This window comes from Chamaea fasciata, unplaced genomic scaffold (assembly GCF_029207755.1).
Source record: "Chamaea fasciata isolate MVZ Bird 193981 ecotype frontalis unplaced genomic scaffold, bChaFas1.0.hap1 SCAF_2, whole genome shotgun sequence".
Lineage (NCBI taxonomy): Eukaryota > Metazoa > Chordata > Aves > Passeriformes > Sylviidae > Chamaea > Chamaea fasciata.
Window position 1 is genome coordinate 21,044,038 of NW_027094087.1, and position 14,989 is coordinate 21,059,026.

The 14,989-nt window shown below is 40.1% G+C and overlaps 1 protein-coding gene across 1 annotated transcript in view; it reads left to right on the forward strand.

Moving 5' to 3' along the window:
- COL8A1 (collagen type VIII alpha 1 chain) overlaps positions 1-14,989 on the forward strand; it is an 86,001-nt gene that overhangs the window by 48,647 nt on the left and 22,365 nt on the right. The window contains exon 3 of the mRNA XM_066175210.1: positions 5,493-5,607. The gene's annotated coding sequence lies outside the window, so the exon portion shown is untranslated. The remainder of the gene's footprint in view (positions 1-5,492; positions 5,608-14,989) is intronic.

A 14,989-nucleotide genomic window follows, 5' to 3' on the forward strand; every position in this document is an offset into this window, starting at 1 on the left:
TGAGAAACACGGCTCCAGTCCTGAAGAGTAACTGTTGGAGTTGACAACACACATACAACTGCGCTGAAGTTACCATAAATGGCCTAATACAGGTGTCCGTGTGGATGCCTAGATCCTTCCCCACTGTTAGCTGGAGTGGGGCCTGGCAGGCTGGAGTGTCTGCCAGCTCCACGTTGAAACCCCCCTGGTGCAGCCAGGGAAGCTGGAAACTCTCATAGTGCACAGGCCTCCCTCAAGGACTCTGCCTGCCTCCAGCAGGTACCACAAAAAGCACATCCTTTCCCAGGAACTGAGGCTGCTGACAAGCTCATGAAGGATGTTTGCTGTCTTCCTGACTTGAGTTCTTTGTTGGATACTGAATCAAGAAGAGGGAATGAAAAAAGAGAATACTCGGGGCCTGGGAAACAGAATACCTTGCTCACCCAACAGTGAGTCATATTATAGATAACATGATCTGATCACATCAGATGGAGTGAGCAATGTTTCTTCTTAAGTCCAATAGTGAGTGGTAACCTACTGAGTGTGTTCCCAGTGTGACTGATCCCAATTACTGTGCTCTAAATAGGAAGCAAGATTATGCTTCATATGCAGGCTAAGTTAGCCACATATACTGAAATAGTAAATTCCCTTTAAAAGGCAGTCAGAATGATTCTTTTCAAAGACAGAAAACACAAGATTTTTTAAGCAGCACAGAAATCCCATAAATCTAACAGGAGTACTATCTGAATGATTCTGAATTTACTACAATGGAAAAAATAAAAAAAGGCAAGAGGATGCCATGACATCCCTTCCTTCTGTTACTACTCTCAGTCACTGGTAGAAACTTGGCACACCATTTCTGAAGCAACTGCAACAAACTCAGTTTTTCTTCTGTTTTATTTGTGTGTGTGTGTGTGTGTGTGAAGGAGCATAAAAATGCTTTTACCTTAGTGTTGCTCAAAGTTTTGGTTATGATTCAGGCATCTCAAAATATTGAGAATAATTGCAACATTATGTGCTGCCAGCATCTGCAGTACAAAACTCTGCGTCTCTCTCACACTTTGTTTAAAAAAGAACATTTTGCACCTCAATAGCTAGTTGTGGTTTTGGATCATAAAGCACTAAGGGTTTTGATCTGTTCTGATTCCCACCCCTTCTGTCTCATTTTTCTCATGGCTTAGAACAAAATATTAATGTGACTCATCTGTCATAAGTAATTTTCATATCCTCTACCTTCTATTTTGGTGTGTGATTAAACAAACGCTGTAGTTATATAAAATTATTTGTGTATTTTTTATAATGGAAGATATGAATCAGAGGTACTTTAAGCAAAAAAAAAATTGTCAGGAGAAAAGTGAATTTTAAATGAAAACAACTTATATATATTATAATTAATAAATACTTTAAAACATGTTATTTTAATTTACTATTTCTTAGTATTAAATACTACAGCTGTCATCTCTGGAACAGTGGAAAAGGAAATACTAAATGGGAAAAAAAATTGAGTTTATGGACTGTCTTATCCAAAGTGAGTCCCAACTTTGATACCAAAACATTTACAATGACACTAATTATACTTGGAAAGCTGGAATTCAAAATTGCAAATGTCAGTTTCAGGATGTTAATGTTTTCTGGTACAGTTCAGGAAATCCTATGTAGCATGCTACTTTCAAAAAATGCAATTATGTGTATACATTCTTGTAACTTTTCTCCAGATCAACCTTCTATCCCACAGTAGTACTTTCTCACCAAAAAAAAAAAAACAACAAAAAAACCCCTTAGAAATTCCCTAGAAAACAGAACAATCAATCAGTACAGAAGTGATTTTGCTACAGAGGCATTTCCAACAGTTGACCAGATTCTTCTTTTCTCCCTCAAATAGCAGACTGAAATATTTTACTAAGAGGATCCAGTTCAGTGCAAGCCTCATTCCACAAAAGTCATTTGCATTTGGGCTGAATATTGAATCAGCAGGACTTAAATACCTGCTTAAAATAGAAGTTAGATTTCTGTGACTGACTACTTAAATTAACTAGGGTTCATGCTGTTTTCTGTGCTAAGAGAGAGAATACAGTGATTTTGTGATTTTCTGTCGTTCTGCATTTGTCTTTCTGAACTTGAATTGCAAACAGAAAACGCTGTTTTCCACACTCAGTTAATACCTGCAGGTAGCAGAGCGGAAAGGAGAAAAGACTGCAAGCCACCTCACTATATTTGAAGATTTAGTACACAGAAAATAAGTTCTGTCCTCTCAGATACAATTTTGCACAAAGCAATTCTTAAAAGCAGAGCAATGAAATGAAACTCTATCAATCAGAAAATTCAATGCTTAAATGTTCTCTTAGGAATGATTCTCTCATTCTCCTCTCTCTCATATTCCCTCCCTCACTTCCTTCTCCAAGAAGCCTTCTTGGGAGTTATTTTCTCCATGGCAAAAAAAGACTCTTGTTGCTTCAAGTTGCTCATCATCATGGCTTGTACTTGGGATTTCTCCAAATAGTTGTAATACATACATCAGGATCTGCACATGACTGAATAACACAGGGATGACAGCGATTGTATCAGTAGGAAATCTTTCAAGAGATTATTTTTTCAAGTTAAAAGAAATAATCACACCATTACAGGTTTTTGGTTCTGAAAGTAGTGAAGTGGAAGAATGCACATCAAGTGATTGGCCTCAAGACATGAAGAGCTGGATAATAATGATAATAATATTAGATGAATGTTAAAGAAAGCATCTCAAAGTGGCCAGGGGTTCCCCTAAGAAAAATCAGTGGGAGCCTGTTGAGGGATCTGCTGGAGCTGGAATTTATCTTTTTATTTGTTACACTGTGTAGCAAAACCAGACTCTCAGCTGAGGGCATCCTTGGAGCAGACAAGGCAGGCAGAGGTAGCAGTGGTGGTGTGGGATGGGGAAAGATGTGAGAGTGAAAGGTTGGGATTGAGTGGCCTCTGTGTGGAGAAGTTTAAATGAGACAGGGCACTTTTTCTGCTCATGAAGCTGCTTCTCCTCCTTGTGACCCCTTATTTTGCTTCCTTTCTCTCCTCTTCAGAGGGAGGACACCCAGAGACCTTCCCTTTACTTCCATTGTTTCCAACATCACTGTCTACACATTTTTCTTTTCTTTCTTGATTGTCATGGAGGGGTCAGTCCTGGTTTGGAGGGACAGGAACTAGGCCAGAACCAGGGCAGAAAGACAGAGAAATCCTGCTGCAGACAAAAGGACAGATATGACTGATGCTGCTGTTCTGGGGCCCTCTGGTACACACTGGCACTCCTCTACCCTCTCCCTAATCCTGCAAGGGCAGTAACAGCAGCATGGATGGTACAAAAGGAGGCAGGAATGAGCTGTTTGGCTGAAATGCCTAATCCCTCTCTCCTTAGTCACAGGCAAAGTAGCTGCTATCCCCTTCAGTCTGGCAGATCTCCATTTTGCTAAGTATGCAAAGCTACTTCTGACTTAGTGGCTTCCCCTCAGTCACTCAGGAAGCCGAGGCGAAGTCCCAAACCTAAATATCTGCAAGTTGCAGAGAAGTTTGTATCCCGAGCTGAACTGCAGAGAACAGAGGTGTCTCTAAAAGTTCTGATAGGGTGTAGATGTGTTCTGAATTACTGCCTCATCCTTTGAAGTAGAAGGCCTGTTTGGCAGGATAAACGAGGAAAACCTACTCTTCAGAAAACTAGGAAGCAAATGGCAACAAAGTTCTGCATAACACAGTGGCAGTTTCTGCTCTTAAGGCTTTAGAGTCCTCTCAGAAAGGTGGCAAATACACATTTCCTTGTACAGCTCCAATGAATTGGATGAAATCAATTGCTAACAATCCACAGCACTCGGGCATTATCTCCTATTGGTTCCTTATCTGATCACAAATCTCCTAAACTGCACCACAAACTCATCAGGGATCTGCTTGCAAGAGGTGGATGGAGTCAGGAGAAAATCAACACCAATTATCTATCAAAGCAAGGTCAATTGGAGACCAGATTGGTATTGCCAAAAAACTTAGCATGATATCTTTAAAGAGATTTTTTAAAATTAGTTTTATACCAGAGGCCAGAAGGCTTTGTCATGATTAATCTAATCCATAGCCTAAGGCAAAGGGCCTGAAAAGCAGCCAGTTTCTGTCTGAAAGGGGTTTGGGCTTTGAGAGGAAAGTGCCCACCTGGTTGCCATGATTCAGTAGCTCTCAGAGCCCCTGCTGGGACTAGGTGGGCAGCTGGAGTCACCTGAAGGGAGAAACAGATTCCATCCAGCAGTCAGAAACTCAGGGGCTGCGTGGCAACAGCGTACCCTGGAGCAGCCTTGCGGGGGTCGGGAGCCACTGCTCTTGAATTCGCATTTTGCCCTGGCTGATAAAATGCTAAAAGTAAATGGAGAGATACCTTTGGGTGTGTTTGGCTCCTTGGAGTTACTCTGACTGCTGGGGAACCAGTGGCTCTGGAGAGCAAAACCACAGGCAAGGAAGATCTTAGACCAATTTTCAACCACAAAGCAAATCAGCAAATGAAGAGCAATCACCCTGCTTATCCGTGAGCTGGGTTGCAGGAGCCCATGGCACCCTGTGGGACGGATGCTGAGCAGCAAGTGCAGTGTATGGTGAGCAGCGGAGGGCAGGGGCTATGCAGAGAGGTGCAGGACTCTCCCCAGCTCTGATCCAGCACAGCACTCAAGCACGTGCTCACTCCAGCTGGAGCAAACTCATCCAGAGTTCTCCATCCACAGCTGAACCCAACAAATCACAGAGAATCTTCCCAGTCATGTCTGTGGGATTTGTGTCAGGCGAAGCACATAGGACTTGGTAGCAGCTGTGTGAGAATGATCAGAATATGAAATAGAAAAGCAGTTTTTATTTTCTATAGGACACTAGCATTGTCTGTGCCTCCCCTTGTTGGTATCCTCCCGTTACGAGTGAGTAACTAACACCTAACTCACATATAAGTTCAGTAATGCTTGGGACTTTGGTAGTTTCCAAGCACAATGCCTCTTGGGAACTAATGATTTTATTTATGCATTGCATGAAAGGGTTTGTGTGTACATTTTCATGGGCATGACACGCATGGAGAAATATAAGATGAGGTAAAAGTTTTTCATCTGTATTTCAGACTGATAATTTTATACCTTGTAATCTGAAAAAGTTATGCAGTGTCTCTGTAGAAGGGTGGGAACAAGGCTCAAGGCACTTTTGAAATCCAAACTCATATTTTGATTTACAGCATAATTATTACAGGATTGCCAACCAAAACACCGAACACTAGAATTTTTGGTCCATATTCAAGCTGCTACATCAGTCTTCACAAGCACTGAATAACTAAAAAGGCTACTCAAAGTGAATGTATTGCCAGATTTTCATACTTCTGAACAGTAGACCTTGAATAAGAAGCTGGAATAGGGAATTAAAACACTAAGTTAAGCCACTATGTTTGAAAATTTTAACTAATGGTTCTTAATATTTCTGGGGCGGGGGGGAAAGATACTGTGCTCATACATTTCTTACAAGGTTTTTTTTTCCCCTAGGACCAGCCTAAAATCAACAAAATAACACCGGGCATAACACAATCAGGAAATCTGTGTCTCTTAGAGTGAAAAGCAACCAACCTGTCCGTCTTCTGCCCTGTCCCAAAACTTCAATGTAAGTATCTTCAGCTTTGCAATCCTAAGTGAGTTCTATGTAATGCCAAAAACAAAGCACAGAGGCTTAAAACTGAAATTGTCTTAAAGCCATCACTTACACGGGATTTGATAAGTTATTCAAGTGTTTGCTATACACCAAAGCTTTTGAATTTTTAATGGAAAATTACACAGTCCATAAATTTTGGTGATCATCCTCAGCAGCATTTTTTATCATAAATAAAGAAATCTACCCTTTCAGTTATTCTCCATTGTTTGATAGGAGAGAACGTGTAACTTTGGCATTTTGTGTTTCTGTAAAGAAGCTTGGTTTAAATATACTTTTATGGTCGGAAAAGAGTAAGGACAGTTTAATTAGAAAAGAAACGTCAAAAAACATTTTATCCTGGGACTAGAGTGAACTGCGCTGTTGATGTGCTTCTGATCCCCAAAATGCATATGCACGTGGTCCGCTTCCAGATGTATGTACATGCTAAAGTAAACAGCATTAACATTCATTGAGAAATCCATACTTAATACAATGTTTAGTTTAGCTCAATAATAGGAAGAATATGTTAAACATCATTCTGAGCCCTAATGGAAAACTTTCTGACAACGAGACATTAGCTCATACTGTCCACAGTCATCTTATGCCTATGAGCATTGTTTGTTATCAAGTGTGACTTTTGGAAGAAAAAATGCATTATTGCTTAACAAGTTGCATTGCAGTAGTGTCCTGCACTCTGTTTTGGTTTGTAGAAAGCTAACTAATTAAAAGAATCCACATGGTAAGAATCAATCATGTAAATCCCTCAGACTTTCCGGACATCTTTCAAGGAGGGTGAGTGCCACATTCAATAGCATTTCTCGCTTGCCGAGAAGTCACATGCGATTTGTCCGAGGTGAAAAACCAGCAGAGTGACACAAACGTGACCCCACAATGTGGCTCTAGAGCACCAGCCCTGGCAAAGAGCCTGCTCTTGGAACCCACTGGGGTGGACTTATGCAGTGACAGGATTTTAGGATCTCTGGCCACTCCATGCCTGGAGCTGTCCCTGGTAACTGTTTTCATCCAGCATCAGCTGTTGTAACCTACCCTACATCAGGTGCTAGAAAAGTCTAACAAGAAAAAGAAGAAACAAAAAGAGGAGGGAAAAAAAAGCTCACGACTCTAGTTCAGAAACTATTGACATAGAATAAAACACTGCTCAGTTAGTATTTGCATTTTCCCAGAGCATCCAAAAAGTTTTAGAGCCCATCCACTTAAGAAAACATCCATCCAAGAATGGCAGTGGACTTTGATAATGCAGCTATGAAGTTTCTGTAGTAGTTGATGAAAAGACCGTGTAACACTGCTCTGTTCATTAGTAATTTCTTCAAACCTTTCAATAAATATCTTCTGGTGTTACATAATATAGATCACTTTTTTTTTAAGTATTGAGTTTTCAGTGTTTTGGGGTCCTTTATTCCAACAGGTGAAACAGTAATGTAAGCTATTAAATATAGCTGCTAGATAGAAACAAGCAACAGTTAAGCTAAGCATTACAAATTAGCGCCCATTACTTTTCATGAGTGGCAAAATTGCTTTGAGAAAAACACTGTCCTCAATTCACAGATATCAAGAAACAGAGAATTAAGGGGAAAACAAACTCAAAAGGAGGTTGAAAGTTCTGGAAAATATTGTTATTTCCTTTTTTTCTTTTAATCTGTTCCAGTGAATGGAGAAGAATTTCAGCAAAACATTGGGATCTGGATAGAAATATACCTCAGATGAAAAGGAAACAAAGCCCTCTATCTGTAGCAAGAATACAGAAAATTTTCAGGCTTGAGCATCAACTGGCAGATAGACCTGAAAGGCATTTGGGTCAAATAGAAGTCCTGAGCTGCTACCAAAATCAACAGTCTAATTGTCTCAGCTGAAACTGGGGCTTAGCTGTTGGGTTTCCTGTAACTAAATCTTGCCACAAACAGCTCTGCTCTGCTAAGTTTTTCATCCAATAATAAAATAAAATTCAGCAAAATTAAGATAAATACAAGAGACAGTGAAGATGAGTGTGTAGTTCCCAATATAAGGAGGGGAGCAGACATTAGAGAAACCTCGTGAAGATATGAAAATAGTTCTTGTCAGTTCTAAATGGTTGACATGACAGTTCTTTAAAAATAAACAATCAAACATCTGAAAGTAATTGCTAGACTAAGGGATTTATTTTATTTAAGCAATAAGGTATTTAAAAAATGTACTTAGAATGTCTAGCTTGCTTCAGATTGCTTTAGTTTTCTACACAATGTCGTGGTAGTCACTACCCACCCAAAAGTGGTATTTTAATAATATTTTTAAATTGAAAAACAAAACTGAAATGAAAAAAGCAAAACTATTCAGAAAGGTTACCAGAAAGCACAGTTTGACTTCAGAAACTTTCTAATCTGATCAGGAAGCAGAATGGAAAAAAAAAAAAAACTTATACTGAATTCAGAGGCACTGAGTCAGGTGATAAAGTTATACAATTTTCTGTCCATTTACTGAGGTTGTATCTCAAAATTCAAAGCAAACCTAAGCAACTGAAAGTAATGTTTCAGTTTATATAGTCTGATATTTTTTCTGTCTATCCTTTTTCCTGTTGAACTGCCTTTTATGCCTGTCAGCGTATAAACTTCTTGAACATAGGCATCTCCCCTGTCCACAGTTTCCTCCTCATTTTCTTGTGCTTTATGTGCCGCCATTCAATCCCTGCTTATCTGATAGTAAGGATTAGTTTACTGGTCTGCCTTTTCCCTGTCTGACTTGGGGAGCTGGAAATACTGGATGACTTTTAGTGGAACCCAAACCTCAAATTACTCAAGTATTTATGGAAATGTTACCTTACATTTCCAGGACCATTTATTTTAAATAGGAATCAGTTGCTGGACTCCTTCACTCGCTCATGAAAACCTACCTTCAGACTCCTCACAGCAGCTCTGGATGGGAGGAAATTAAAGGAGAATTACAAAAGAAAAATCTTTTCCAAACATAGCAGTGTTATTCAATAGCTTAGAAATTTACTTTTCCTGTTGGTGAATGCGGTTTCTTTAACTAATCCAAGCATTACTGTGAATAAACCCAATGGTTGCTTTTGTCTGTGTTTTGAAGAAGAGGGGCTTGTTTAGGGCTTTAGTAGTGATAATTGACACAAAAACCTCCAGTACAGAAGAACACATAAAAAGAACAGGATGAAGTTGCCTCCACAAATCTTTAGAATTGGGGATATTGTATAGATACCTCCCGCTTGCTGTTAGTAACCGTGATGACAAGTTTATGATCCCAGGCTGTGCAGAGCAGAGATCTGAGGAACCCACTGCTCATTAAATTCTCTGCTTCTGAGCCCCCCTACTCCCCAGACCGACTCACATCAAAAGAACTTGAAGCCAGTAGGCAGCAGATTTTTATACTGATAACAGGAAGTTTGTGGAAGACTGGAACAATGTGCCTCTCTGATTTGGGAAACAGTTATACCACACAATAAATCTTCTTATGGGTTTTGCATTATGCATAAATCCTCCTGTTTATATGCTAAAGCATATGGTTTATTAAGAGCTAGCTCATTAACAGCAACATATAGAGCATACAGCTGCCATCATCACTTTGTGAAGGTTTTCTACATATTTTCCATAGCTTTCACATTCAGGGAAAAGTAACACTAAGTGAAAAGTCTTCTTTCAAAAGCCACATAAACATAATGTATCAGTGAAAAGATTCCTTGTGAACTCAGTTTCATTTGGAAACACTAATGTATGTTCTATGCAGAAGTCTCTCAGGAAATGTCACATTTTAAGACAGTTTTCTAGACCCTAAAGAGTTCAGACACAACCCTATTAATGCCTTTGCCTTGTAAAGTTGAAGGAATGCTACCACACTGTGAAATGAAATTTGAAATACAGTCAGAATAATTGCCCATCTAATACTAAGAGTTCAGCTAAAACATTTGTTATATAATTCAATCTTATATTTAGTTTCAAAGGAGTTTTATGTAGCTGTCTGGTTTATTTAAATAACTGATTAAGGCTGTCCTGTTTTAATTGGCAAAGTTACACAAATAGCAACAAATATTACAGTTCACAGTAGTCTTCCATAGGAACAATTTCACCATGAAAGAATGGCGGAGGTTTAAAGGCACCTCAGGAAGTACCCTTGTCCAACCCCCCTGCTCAAGCAGGGACAGCTAGACTGGTTTTCCAGGACCATGTCCAGAAAGCTTTTGAATGATTTCCAACAATGAGACTCCACAATGCCAGTCCAGTCACCCTCACTTTTCTACTCCCTCTACTCACTCTCACAACTTGTACTTTATATGTGTGAAATCTCCCCTGCACTTGTTCTCTGCAACAGTCTAGCTCCTCATTTACATGGGTGGATGAACAATGAAGCACAAGGCTGAAACCAGGGATATTTCATTTAAGAAGGTGATGCAGTTCTTTACCGAATGTATTTTTGGGCCATTTATTCAGTAATCACCTGGGTTTTCCTGTATTAATGGAAGATGGTGTAAACGGAGTCAGCTGTGCAGCAGCAAGGATTCAGGACATAACTTGGGAATGTGAGCTATGCCAGCTGATGGCAAAGCTAAGACTTTCTATAGAATATTTCCTTTGGGTCTAAACAGCATATTTCATGCTACTTTGCTTGCATTACATCTATTTTTAAGCAATCTACAGAATGGCAACTAAGTATTTTGAACGTGCAAAAGGTCTGGTATGCGCTCAGGTCCCCCTCCTGTGCAGTGTTTGTGAAGCGGTCCCTTGATAAATGACAAACTGAACAGACAAAGAAAAGGCAATAGCATGGAGCCTCTGCTGACAGTGTAAATAGAAATTTGAGTTCAGCGGACAAAGTTCACAGTTTGCAGTGAAAGGTCATAAGGATTTCAAGCATTTTTGGTATTTTGTCTCTGCTGTCTGCACAATATCAAGCAAATAAAAAACCCCTGATAGACAGCTTCCAATTCTGTATACTTGGCATCCCTGCTCAGCCTGAAGGAACACGGGAAGCTCTGTCTTTGGCATTCTACAATTATTTTAGGACACGCCATCCTAACAAAGCTTTAACACTTACTCAGTCCCAGCTGTTGATGTGATGTTTGGTAAGCTAAAAGGCTTACCCAGCTCAGCTAAGCCCAGTGGCCTGCAGTTTTTCTGCTAAAAATTTAGCATGATGAGGAAGAGTTACATAATATGTTAACTCTCAACAGGATATGTTTGTTTTATCCCAACCATTGTAGAATCACACTAAAATACATCAAATACTTTTATGAGAAATCTCTTGCAATCTGCAGTTGAACCAAATGAGACTTGGAGGAGTCTGACTTTTTATTATTATATTATAATTTTTGCCTGCAGTGAGTTCATTCCCTCTTCTGGATATTATTAACATTTCCTTTAGGAACGGTTTAGCTCTGGCCTGTGAAACACTGACAATGACATTTTTATTTCCCAAACTCAATTAAATATATACCAAGTGGAAGTTGTTTTCCTGGAGGTATGTAACCTCAGAAATCTAAAGAAGGTACATATTACCTATGTACCTCAGACATGACTGCAACCACTGCTTTTTGTGAAATCACTACTTGCTGTATTCAGGACTGTGCTGTGGAAATGAAAAAAAAAATCTTCAGTATTAATCTTCTCTTTGGGTGCATGTCTCATGGACTCAGAATATTCAAAGATATCTTAGGAGTGTGATGGGGATTAAATAGTAAAAATGGGACAGTGGGTGACCCAGGTGTTGGCTGAGTTTTTTTTGCAAAGTGTATCCTTTTAATCTTCCAAGTAAGCTTTTTCTTTGTGTTCCCAACTTCACAACCTCTGGCATATCTCAGCATGATCATATCTGAGGAGATTGTTGTGCACACTGTGAGTGTCAAACACTCAAGCGCACATTGTGTCTACAGGTGCTGAACATGCCTGGTGGGGTTTTCCCTGTTCCTCCCACAGGCATACCTGACAATGTCATGAGGGATCTGTTTCCAGTCTCAGACGCTCGCATACCTTGCACACCTTGTCCTTCAGGCTCGGGCAGAATTCCCATTCCAGTCACTGTGCAGTTTATTCCTTCATATCCTTCTTGAGACACGTATTTTTGTACCTTGAGATAGGAATTTCTTTACTGTCCCTAAAACCTGATGTCCTTTGTACCTGGCTTAGGAGCTTAGTTACCCACACGGGTAACAGTGGTTGTGAAGAGCTGAAGATTTAAGGTCTTGCCAGATTGTCCTCCTTTGACTTCCCTGTCCTTTTAATTTCCTCTCCCCCCTCACTTTTTACCTAGATATGGATGATTTTTCTCTGAGATTCAGTAGTGCTGAATGGAGCAGAAAAGATGCCTGAATGTAGATGTTACCTCCTACTACCATGGCCAGACCTGGAATACAAACACCACTTCACACTGTGATTAAACTCAGCCAGGAATGGATATGACCCCTAAATGGGAGTCAGAATGCATAGAAACTGCAGACACACTCAGATTTTGTTCCCTTTTTCCCCTAAATATAGAATGGTTAAGATCAAAGGGCTGATGCTTACCATTTTCTACTCACCAGCAGAAAAGTCTGCAGATTTTCCTATGCTCAGAGCAAAGCACATTCCAACATGATACACTTCCATGATAGCTAGAAAACAAAGCCTTTGGACAAATGAGAGTCTAAAAAGTTAAACACAGTCTAAAAGACTGGAAGCCAGAAACAACTAACAGGAAAGGTATTTGTTAATGCTTAGTTTATATCATATTTGCCCTGGCCAACACAAGGCATTGAGCTTGTAATGAGCTCTCTGGAGGTGATCAAAGTGCCTGAGAGAAAGGCAGATTCTCTTCATTCAAAGGCAAGGGAAAAACCTGTGTCTTAAAATACGATTTTACCTTTACCAGAAAAAATAATCTTTCATTTCTCGCAACACTGAAGGCGGTGTAACACAGCCAAGCACCAGCCAACACGGACCACAGCACCTATATAAATGACAGTTACGTGAGCATGTTTTTAGTATTTTGCTTTTCTCCTCTGAAACGCAAGATGAGTGTTGGACCCGTGTCTGTGCTGAGCGGGTGGCTCACGCCACCTGCAGGGCAGCTTCAGTACCGAGACGTGTCTGCTCCCGGGGACCGCCCGGGAAAACCCAAGGCGGTTTCCATCCTGATCAAAAATTGCTCCAACAGACACTGGAACTGGCTGTAGCACCTGCAAGTATTTAAATACATATACATCGAAAAGAAACATTTGATCTTCAGATGCTACACCATTTGGCATTCAGTGTGCTTCATTTTATAAATATACTTTATGTTAAAAAAACCCAAAACAAAACACTTTTTATCGTGGTTACAAGTTTACAAAGACCTCTAATTCTCCTTCGTTATTGCCACAAATTAGTTAAGGTGACTGTACCTGGAATTAGAAAAATTATACAAGATGGGTTTTAAATGCTAACCCCCTTCTGTCTACTAAAGACTGCAGTAGAGAATCTAATGAACCCCCACAGCTTATGAAGTTGCAATTGCTCATAAGATCTGACCATCCCTGAACTGCCCTGTGCAGTGTTTGCATTAAGCCAGGATGAATCCCAGAGTGCAGCTTTGGTGCTGAAGAGGAAAATGTCTTGGATTATAGCTGTAGAAATAGTGCCCTTTCCTTAGGAATAACACTATTTCCTTTACAGAACTGTGCAAATACTATCGTTCCCACTGCTTTCAGAGGCTCATTTCCATCATCCATTTCAGATTTCAGTTCTCCTTTGGCTCATTAGCGCTACCTCGTCTGTAAGTCATTACAGGTCACCTCCAAAAGCAGGTCACAGTCTGAATCGCTGAGCTTGAGGTGGGACCACTGATGGTAGTAGGAGTCCTTCCCCCAGCCCCCTGGAGCAAAGGATTAATCCTCTGGGACAGCAACCCCAGGCTGGCTTGCTTTGCCACCCTGGGAGAGGGTGGAGGTGGAGGAGCCAGAGACTGCATAGGTGAAGACACCCCTCCTGTCTGTCAGATGAACTAGCTACAAACACGGTTCAGCCATGTATCCACACATGGACAATGCCATTGATGCAGCGGAGGATTCTTTTATATTACACTACTCAGGGATGAGCATCAAGGCCTAAACTTTACTCCTCTCTCACAAAGTGTAGGTGGTTGTAAAGTTTCCTTCCAGTAAGACCTGTCATCTTCTTGACAAATGTCAGGAAACATTTTCAAGAAACAACTCTTGCATTGCACAGCCCTGAAGAGAACGTGGAGAAATGTGTCTGCTGACTTGTGGTCTCTGTGTGGCTTTATTTGAAGTCAGAGGTTCAGAGATACCTGTAAACAGTCAACTGCAGGGACTGGAAACTGTGGGAAACAATGCAGTGCATAAAAGAGCTTACTGCCACTCACTGCCACACTTACAGTAAATTCATTTGGAAAAAGTGTAAGTCAGTATTTCCTTAGTTTTCTTGGGGCAGCATATTCTCATAGGAGATAGAAACAGTCCTTCACAATTATAATTTTCTAACCCACTCCCCTCCAGCACTGTAGGAAGAAAGAATATCTTATGAGAAGAGTAAACATTCAGCATGTGCCTGTTTCACCATTCTGAATCAGAGCACCAGCCCCACATTCAGAGATAACAACTGTGGGAGGCTGTGTTTTATCTGCAGTTGAAAGCATTGCCTTTTCTGCACACTTACACTTCAACTCATTTACAGTGTGCATCCTTTGGCAGCACACAGCTGAACAAGGTCATAGAAATGTACTTTAAAATGTGGTAACATTCAAATTGAGGGGTTTTTTTGAGAAGCATCTATGCTAAAATTACAACTGCACCACTGCATTTCCTTGCAAGACAATTCAATTTAGGATTATTACTTTAAGTCAGTGAGGCATCATCACCATGAGTGAACAAGGCTGAACTGTGAGGAAGTTTAAAGCATCTTAGTAATGAGTTTAATATATTTGGAAGCCCTGGATCCTCCCATGCTTTTTTTGCACTAATTTTCTGTGCTTGGACAAAGATCAAACATAGTTATGTAGCCAGCACACAAATATGCATGATCACTTTGGTTCAATTATAAAAAAGGCTAACATCTGACTTGTCCATGACATGTTATTTGGCAAAATAATGATATAATTAAATGGGTTTAAGTACCGAAAACATATGTATTCATTTACATTTAAACTTTTTTTCCCTCCCCATTTACAAAATAATGCTTTTGTTAGAGAATAAAATTCAATGAGCTTCACATGCAACTGGTGGAATTCTGCAACTCAATTATTTCTTCATCACAATGGGAAGAGAAACTTCAGCACACAAATAATGTAGCAGATGTATAGAGCTGATTGCAGCACTGACACTTGGCCTGCAGAGCTCCTAAGCAGGCCAAGGAGGAGCAGTCTTTTCCACAGGTATAAAGTG